This window comes from Lepus europaeus, unplaced genomic scaffold, assembly GCF_033115175.1.
Source record: "Lepus europaeus isolate LE1 unplaced genomic scaffold, mLepTim1.pri SCAFFOLD_129, whole genome shotgun sequence".
In the NCBI taxonomy this organism is placed as follows: Eukaryota; Metazoa; Chordata; class Mammalia; order Lagomorpha; family Leporidae; genus Lepus; species Lepus europaeus.
Genome location: NW_026909036.1, coordinates 349,246 through 359,491, shown reverse-complemented (window position 1 = coordinate 359,491; position 10,246 = coordinate 349,246). Strand labels below are relative to the sequence as shown.

General features: G+C 37.8%; 1 pseudogene; it reads right to left on the bottom strand.

The window, feature by feature from the left end:
• Positions 1 to 9,569: 9,569 nt before the first annotated feature.
• LOC133754515 (small ribosomal subunit protein uS8-like) lies at positions 9,570 to 9,983 on the bottom strand (annotated as a pseudogene).
• Between the last annotated feature and the right edge of the window lie 263 nt (positions 9,984 to 10,246).

Genomic DNA, 10,246 nt, shown 5'->3' with positions numbered 1-10,246 from the left:
AAGTTGAATTATTTGTCACAGATCTGAAAGATGGGAAGTTCAATATCAGAGTGTTGAATGATTTGGTTTTTAGTGAAGGTGCTCTTTCACAGATTGGTCCTATCTCATCATGTCATTGGATTTTTTTTTTTCTTCAAGGTGACCATATAGTGGAAGAGGAACATACTTTTTCTTCCTATTTTTTAAAAAGATTTTATTTATTTATTTGAGAGGCAGAATTACAGACAGTGAGAAGGAGAGACAGAGGGAAAGGTCTTCCTTCCACTGGTTCACTCCCAAAATGGCTGCAAAGGCCAGAGCTGCATCAATCCAAAGTCAGGAGACAGGAGCTTTTTCTGTCTCCCATGTGGGTGGAGGGGCCCAAACACTTGGGCCATCTTCTGCTTTCCCAGGCCATAGCAAAGAGCTGGATTGGAAAATGAGCAGCCAGGACTAGAACTGGTGCCTCTATGGGATGTTGGCACCACAGGTGGAGGATTAACCTACTGCACCACAGTGGCAGCCCCTTACTTACTCTTACTTATAAGTCCAAAAGTCACAATAGGAAGTCCACACACTCATTGCCAAGTAACAGTACATAGTTTGCATTTGTAAAAATGCACCCATATAAGGGGATCTTTAATAAGTATATGAAACTACATATTGTGAAAAACTATGTGTAGTTTCAAATTTATTTGCACCAAGGTGAACTTGTTTTTTTTACCAAATTCTGTAATGTTCTCACATTGTTGAAGTCTTTCTCTTCACAGTGTTGATATTTGGATATGAGGTCATTTCCATGTACTGTTACTTGGCAATGAGTGTGTGGGCTTCCTATTGTGACTTTTTGACTTATAAGAAGAATAAGTAATATACTTATTAAAGATCCCCTTATATGGGTGCATTTGTAAACATTTTTCATCATTATATTTTTTTCACTTTTTTCTTTAAAGATTTTATTTACTTATTTGAGAGGCAAAGAGAAAGGTATTCCATCTGCTGGTTCACTCCCAAAATGGCTGCAACAGCTTCAGCTGAGCCAATCTGAAACTAGTAGCCAGGAGATTCTTCCATGTCTCTCCTATGGGTATAGGGTCCCACGCACTCAGACCATTTTCCACTGCTTTCCCAGGTGATAGGCAGAGAACTGGCCCAGAAGAGGAGAAGCAGTGCATAATGTAAGGGAAATATGTATTTTGGGGGGTCATAGCCAGAGGCTCAGAATGAGGGTTCATGATGGAAAGCTATAGCATGACAGGGGATAAGGAAATAAGGAATATTTTATCTTTTCTCAGGGAATGGATCCATTCACAGAAATGAGTCAGCTGACTCCTGGTGGAGAAAAGAAAATCTTTACTGATTATTAGAATGACAGAGTAGTAACTTCTACCAGGTTGTAGTTTTAAGCAAGGAAGCATGGGGTGTGCGTTTTGGGAGAATTCAAGGACTATCTCAAGACCATAGTAGTTTGTGTAATACGATGTCAACACTGGATATAGAAAATTGATTTGCAACTATTGCTAAATCCAGGAAATTTGAGGGTGCAGAGCTAGCAATGATGATATTGGAGTCTGGCACTGTCACTGCAGTTCAAGGCTTCAGAATCCATCAGGCACAATTTTGGTACTGATGGGTAATGAGAGGAATTCTTTAACAAATAGGTTTTATCACATATTTGAGAATATGTCTATGAACTGACAGGTCATTTGACAATGAAAGCACCTGTGACTGATGTTTGAGTTATAGCATTAGCCTGTAACTTGATTTTATGGGTATTCATATGGTTATTAATCTGGTCACAACATCTTTGGATAGTGAGACTTATACTAGCCAAAATTGACAGCCTGTGGGTCACATCATTTGTCATGTTTGCTTGATACAGTTGCTTCCTTTAAGGTTGGGATCTCTGGATTTCAAGCCAATGTATGCACCCAGACCAAAAGTACTACTCAGTCAAATGGTGCAGTTGTATTTGAATAGCTTTTGCTGTTTGATTTGGGGGTGGCCTTCCTATGTATCCTTACATCTAACCTTAGCAACACTGGAGGCCAATCTCTGACAGTGAAATATGACAGAGGGCTTCGGTTTGGCTCCATCTTGTATTATTGAATACTTCGTAACCATGATCAAGTGTTTTTTTTTAAGTTAATTGATTTTGATGAGTTGATTTGCATGTTTTTTTAAATTTGAAATGCAGAGTTACAGAGAGAGAGAGACAGAGAGAGCTTCCATCTCTGGTTCACTTCCTTAAATGGCTGTAACACTTAGAATTGAGCCATGCTGAAGCTAGAAGCCAGGACCCCCATCTGGTCCTCCCAACTGGGTGTAGGGCCCAAGCACTTAGGACGTCTGCTGCTGCTTTCTCAGGTACAATAGTAGTTACTTGGATTGCAAGCAGCTGGTAGTCAAACTGCCACCCATGTGGAATGCCAGCACTGCAGGACTAATCCACCAGACTATAGCACTGGCCTCCATGCTTAGGTTTGTATGCTGCTTCAATTTCCAAAATCAGAGTAAGCAAGTGGGTAGGGAAAGTCACAAGGCATGAGGCCTATGAGAGGCTATTTACAGGCAACAGTAGGTGGGCAGAAAATTTTATTTTACTGGTATATATCTTGGTTCTAAGAGAGACAGCTTTTTGCTTCACAGACCATGAGAACTAGTGGCCATCAGAGAATCCAGGAGCTATGAGGGAAGATTGTGGAGGTGTCGAGGTGGAACAAGTCTCTGGGATCACGAAGAGTGCCTATTGATTTTCTTTTTCTTTTTCTCTTTTCTTTTCTTCTCTTTTTTTCTTTTTCTTTTTCTTTCTTTTTTTTTTTTGACAGGCAGAGTGGACAGTGAGAGAGAGAGACAGAGAAAGGTCTTCCTTTTCTGTTGGTTCACCCCACAATGGCCTCTGCAGCCAGTGCACTGTGGCTGGCGCACCATGCTGATCTGAAGCCAGGAGCCAGGTGCTTATCCTGGTCTCCCATGGGGTGCAGGACCCAAGTACTTGGGCCATCCTCCACTGCACTCCTGGGCCACAGCAGAGAGCTGGAAGGAAGAGGAGCAACTGGGACAGAATCCGGCACCCTGACCGGGACTAGAACCCAGAGTACCGGTGCCTCAGGCAGAGGATTAGCCTATTGAGCTGTGGCACCTGCCTATTTTGACTGATTATAGAGTATTTTCCTGGAGGAGGTCCCATTTAATATGTGCTGACTTGTAAAGTAGCAGCATCAAAGAGATTAATCAACATATGAAAGCAGGGAGTACATTTCCACCAAAACCCAAGACGAAGAAGTATTAGACTTCTCTATTCCTCTTGAGTGTGTTAAACAGATCTCTTAGAGGAAGAATGTCATTAAACATGATGTCATACTGATTCTGGTGAAGTTGGATACAGTTAGTATCTCTATAAAGGGGTTGTACAAATAGCAAAGCCCCATATGTACTGTGAAGAGACATACTGTGACCTTTTCTAAGATGAAGGCATACTGACCCTGAGAGGCTTTTGAAAAACCACTGGACAAAACTTTTTGCCTTAATTTGAAATATGAATACATTTACTCATTTATTCAGTTGGGGAAATATGCTAGTGTTTTGCATAATGAATGTGGGCACAATCAATGGCATAGAGCATTAGGGTCATAGTAATTCACCATGCATGAGGTGCCATTTATTCTTTCAGGTTTAAAAAGAGGCAAAATTGGGCTAAATGGAAATGCAATGGAAATAAGCAATATTTTGTTAATTAGGCCTTACTTCATAAAGATCAGTCATTGAAGGCCTGAGTTTCCTTATATTGAGCCATCTTAGTTATTTTACATTGGGGCCTCTGAAGTCTCATTTTATCAACCTAAGTTATAACTTCCAAAAGCTTAATTTACTTTTAATTCTTTACTCAGGCTGTTACTATCTCTCTGGCTCCTATGACATAATTTGGTTCTTTTGACTACGGAAATTTGAAGCAACATTATAATTTAAATTAAGTGCAACAGTAAATAAATTATATTTCTTATTTATAAGATTTATTTATTTATTTGAGAGGTACAGTTACACAGAGAGGGAAAGACAGAGAACAATGTCTTCCATCTGCTGGTTCATTCCTGAAGCCAGGAGCCAGGAGCTTCTACTGGGTCTCCCACTTGGGCCGTCTTCTACTGCTTTCCCAGGCCGTAACAGAGAGCTGGATCAGAAAAGGAGCAGCAAGGACAGGAACTGGCACACATATGAGATGCTAGAGCCACAGGTGGAGGCTTAGCCTACTATGCCACAGTGCTGGTCCCTTCTTACTTATTTTTAGTAATTTTTCCTACAATCTTACATGGTACTCTATTTAAATTTAGTTAAGATTCCTAGATAAAATTGTAATTTAAACCATGCTATTGATTGCACCCACAAAGCTTTGTAAACATGCATTTTAGAAGCTGTAAAATGTGAGGCCAGTGCTGTGCCATAATGGTTAAAGCCACCACCTGCAGTGCTAGCATCCCATATGGGTGCCTGTTTGAGTTCTGGCTGCTCCACTTCTGACCCGGCTCTCTTCTATAGCCTGGGAAAGCAGCAAAAGGTGGTCCAACTCCTTGGGCCCCCGTACCCTTGTGGGAGACCTAGTAGAAGCTCCTGGTTCCTGGCTTCAGATTGGCACAGTTCTGGCTGTTTTGGCCAATTGGGGAGTGAATCAGCGGATGAAGACCATCACGCTTTTCTCTCTTTCTGCCTCTCATTCTCTCTGTGTAACTCTTTCAAGTAAATAAATAAATCTTTAAAAAAAGAAGTTGTAAAATGTAACTTGCAACTGCAGAAGCACAAAAGGCAGTGTCCTTTTTTTTTACTTTTTATGGAATTATATTAAAATTTTAGTGCTCTAACTGTATTAAATGATGGGCTCTTAAAAATACACATGTACAAATAATTTATTTTTTGCATTTTATTTCTCTTTTAGGTTACTGTGGACATTTTTCTCATATCTTTTGTCTTATTTCTTTCTTTTTCTGGTTTAGGCTTTTAGGCACATGGAGTCAGACTTTTCAATTTCCATTATTTCTCTGAAAGCCCTCTGTGCTTGGCCCTTACAGGAGATTGCAAGTAAACATCAGAGATAGGTGTGTATTACTTTTTTTAAAAAAAGATGTATTTTATTTATTTGAAAAACAGAGTCAGAGAGAGAGGTAGAGACAGAGAGAGAGATCTTCATTCTCTGGTTCACTCCCTAGATGGTCACAATGGCCAGATCTGTGCTGATCTGAAGTCAAGAGCCAGGAGCTTCCTCCAGTCTCCCATGTGGGTGCATCTAGAAGATGAACTGCTTTCCCAGGCCACAGCAGAGAGCTGGATTGGAGGAAGAGCAGCCAGGACTAGAACCAATGCCCATATGGGATGCCCGCACTTCAGGCCAGGGCTTTAACCCGTTGCGCCACAGCACTGGCCCCGTGTATTACTTTCCAGTGTCAACATAATATTATTACCACAGATGCGGTGGTTGAAATCACAGGAATTTATTTTGCATACTTCTGTATGTCTGAAGCCTAAGATCAAGATGTTTGTAGCCTTGATTTCTTATGAGGCCTCTCTCTATGGAGTCCCATCAGCCACAGTCTTGCTGTGTCCTCACCTAGCATTTTTCCACCCATGTACATCTCTGATGTCTCTATCTTTTAAGGATACCAGTTAGTTTGGATTAGGACCTCAAATTTTTGATGCAATTTTCCTTTATTAAATCTTTAAAGGCCTGATCTCCAAATCCAGTCACATTGGGATTTAGGACTGCAAGATATAAATTTTGGTGAGAAGGGGTCTGGTGCTCTGCCACAGGGGAAACCAGGAAAAGGTAGATTTCATGTTTGAAATGAGGGTTAGCATTCCTCCCAGTATTATTTTCTGTGCTATTTCTGTATAATATGGTCATTTGCACACACACAAATACACACACACACTTTACATCTGTTCTTAGCTAAAAGGTTGAGAAGCAATACAAACATTCATCTTAAATAGCTGTGTACAAGTACACAAAGTAATATGGAAATTTCTAAAAGTTGTGTTCAGGTAAAATCAATATAGTAACCCATAAGATTGAATGGTAGGAAAAAAAAAGAAAAGAAAATATGAAAACTAAAGAGACATAAAAAGTGGCATGGGCAATTGTATAAAGGTATGTATTATATTTACCACTCATAGCTACTAAAAATAAACACAAGTATGGAAAAATTAAAACTATATAAAAGTACTGATCAGTAGATGTCTTCTGATAATGATTTTGCAAATTTTAGATTGATGTTACTCTAAATTAGAAATTATGATTATATGACAAAAAGAAAGATACATTTCCAGAAAGTATAAATCTATTATTGTAGCAACAGGTTTGAGAAATGCTTCTTTTTGTCTTTTCAGCTTTATTTACCAAATTAAGTGTATGGTGAATTATTGTAAATTTTCCAATTCCTTGCCAGTTTTACATAATAGCTAATAGTTTTTCATATTTATTGTTAGATGTATTTTTAATGTTTGCACTAATTTGACCAACTTAAAGTAGATATGACTATTACAAAATTTATAATACAAATATTTAATTTTAATGGCACATGTGTCACATTAGCTTCTTCAAAGACACCAAAGATCATTGATAATAATGTGACAAACTCAGCAGAATACTGAAAGTTCATTGGTTTATTTGTTTTTAGTAGCAAATGAGTATTATGTGGTAATTGTAAAAATAATTTACAAGTTACTTAGCATTCACAGATTAAAATTGAATAGTTTGTAGAAAAAGTTATGGCATGCCAGATCCCCATCCCATTAAATTGTATGAAAATCCCTTAGAAAGAAAACAAAAATGCAGTCATTAAATGTCCTGTCAATGGTTCCAGGGTCATATAGCAGGTGGAAAAAAAGTTTCCAAAGAAAATCTTCTGATCCATTAAGAGCATTGATTAAGACCCAGTGGTCTTTGTATCCAAATCTGCTCCTCTTCCCTCCTTTCCTGACTCAAAGAAATGGGAACTTTAGTCCAGACATGTGCAGCCAATGTGGGGCTTCCTTTCCTGCTAGTTGGCCTGCTAATATTCTGGGTGTGACAAGACTGCCCCCATTTTTCCAGCTTTCCCACATTCCCATTGCTATTTTTCTGGATGAGTGCAGCAGGGGAATGGGCTGAGACCTCACTTTTGGATGCAGGCTCCACATTGGGCACCCTTGGATCCCATAATCCATCACATGCAATGTTCACAGCAGTCATATATTAAGGTTAGAAGAATACTTAGGGGCCGGCGCCACAGCTCAATAGGCCAATCCTCCACCTGCGGCGCCGGCACACCAGGTTCTAGTCCCGGTTGGGGTGCCGGATTCTGTCCCAGTTGCTCCTCTTCCAGTCCAGCTCTCTGCTGTGGCCCGGGAAGGCAGTGGAGGATGGCCCAAGTGCTTGGGTCCTGCACCCACATGGGAGACCGGGAGAAACACCTGGCTCCTGGCTTCGGATCGGCATGGTGCGCTAGCCACAGCGGCCATTGGAGGGTGAACCAATGGCAAAGGAAGACCTTTCTCTCTGTCTCTCTCTCTCTCTCACTGTCCACTCTGTCTGTCAAAGAAAAAGAAGAAGAAGAAGAAGAAGAAGAAGAATACTTAGGGTTAGAGGAACACTTAGGGTTACAGGGATGAGGGTATAGTGAAGAGATAGAAGGGGTACTGAGCTTACTTTTTTAGTTTTTATTTATATAAAGGGAACAAATTTCATTTGTTTTATATATACAATTTTAAGAACCTGATACTTCTCACCTTATATTCCCTCCCTTGTTCCTACCCACTCTCTTTCTTATTTTTACTGAGTTTATTTTTGAGGTGGCAAGATATTCTAAACTTGACATTCGATATGATTACACATATCTGTTAAAGCCATTGAATTGTGCACTTCAAATAGGTGAATTACAAGTGGGTTACATTCATATTTAATAAGCTTAAGAGTGCTATGAATCCTAAAATTTTTAATGTCTATATTTAATGATTTCACATTTTGTAATTAATATCTCAAAAAGTAATATTCTAAATTCAAGGCTACATATTATGTGATATCTCTCTGTGTAATACAATCTATATTTTATATAGATATGGTTATAAATGCATGAGAAAACATCTGCAGCATATAAACTGAATTAATAATGATGGTTAATTTGGGGCTCAGATCTTTGGGGCATTGTGAGGGAAAGTGATGTTGATATTTGTTCCTAAAGAAGATATTAATGAGGTAAATTAATAAAAACATGATCAGACATCTGAGGTGCATGACTACATATTTTCATTAGTAATTGGTAGAAAATTGCCCACAGGTCTTAATCCTAAGGGGATCCTGGATTAGACAAATCCACTCTATTATCATCACTCTATTTTTACAACAAGGAATACATTATTCTTCATTTGCATTCAGTACACATTATGTATTAGAACTGCTGTCAGTATTAGTATCAATAATTAATTAATACACAATATTCTTTTTCCCTTTATCTCTCCCTGGAAACTTGGTTTTCTTCTCGCTGTTCATTATTGTGAATAATGCTTCTATGAATATATGTGTACGAGACTTGTTCTGGCCCTGTTTTCATTTCTTTTGATTATATCCCTAGCAGTGGAATTGCTGGATCATACATTAATTTTACACGGAGTATTTTTCAGGAATTTCAGTACTTTCTTCCATACGGTGACATCATGTTATATTTATCCTAGGAAGTTATTAGGGTTTCAATTTCTCCAGCTTTGCCAACAAATTTCAAAATAATGAAAATTGAATTGAATGGAAAGTGGTATCTTAATGTGCTTATCATTTTGTATGCTAAGGAATCATTTGTGTATTTTCATTGTAGAAATGCCTATTTAATCCTTCATATTAAATGCTTTAATTGCTTTGAGCTATGATATTTTAAAGCTTGATATTATACCAAAATATGAAATGATTGTTATTTATTTTAAAAATAATATTCAATCTAAATCTAGCACATTTCCTGTTAAAGTAGAATTTTTTGCTCACATTGACTTCTATTAGTGTTTCTTTTTTTTCTTAGCATTTCAAATATGCGAGTTGTGTTGGTTAAGTTGGTCATGCCAGCCCACATTCAAAGGGCATTGATTTCCACTTCAAAGATGAGAGTAGGAAAGAAATTCTGATTTCCATAGAACTACCAGTAATGCCATTGCTATGATGCATTTTCATTTTGATCATATATATCATAATTTACTTTGTGATTTATTCTTTCATTCCTGGATTATATAGAAGGATATTTTATTTTTAAATATTTGAGGCTCTTCTGCATTTCCCTTTATCTTACTGATTTCTAATTTAATTTTATTGTGTTCGGAGGGAACATTTCACATTTTCAGTATTGAGACATCATTTGTGACTCGGCATATTTTCTGTCTTGCTAAGTGTTCCACATAATCCTCTGTAAATATCAGGTCAATATATTGTTATTAATGTCGATATTGATTTATATTTTATCTCTTTTTTGACTACTAAAGAGTATTATCTAGGTTTAATTGTGGATACTTTTTCTTGTTTATTTATATTGTTTCTATTTCATGTCATTTAAGGCTTTTTTTTTTTTTTTTGGTCCATTGAGCTTTTATTTGTATGTGAATGTTACATTGCTAAAAAATCCCAGGATTTTTCTTCCTGTGTGTTTTAGTAGTGTTTCTTCATGGCCCATGTTGCCAGCTGAGGTTTTCAGTACAATGAAACCAAACTGGCAAGATGGAAGCAGATTATTCTTCCATATTTTCTAGATCATTCAATTGCACATCAAATCTGGGGCTGATCACTCCACACCTGTTTAACCTACCCATGAGGTTCACAACAATTTCCCCAGCTCTGTGATCATCCATGATTTCAAATTTTCCAATGTAACCATGCTTCATCATCACAGTTAAAAACATGATGATGACTTTTGAGCATGGTCTAGTAGGAACCTGGCATTTGCCTCTTCTCTTGGCACTGCTGTTGCCTTGAGAGCATTGGCCAGGACATTCATGGGCACCATCATAGGGGCACAGAAAGATGATGGAAAGAGGATGGAAGGGGCAAGAGCATTGAGTTATCAAGGCTTTATTTTTGCCACATTAATATTTTAAGTGTTATATCATCCTGATGTATTATCAATTTGTTACCATGGAAAGTCTATATCTGCATTAATAGATTTTGTACTGACCTTTATTTTGTCTGCTATCAAGTAATATGTCCATTTGAGCATTTTATGATAAGTGTAGTTTATGTTTTTATTTATTTATTGAGATTTTATTTAGT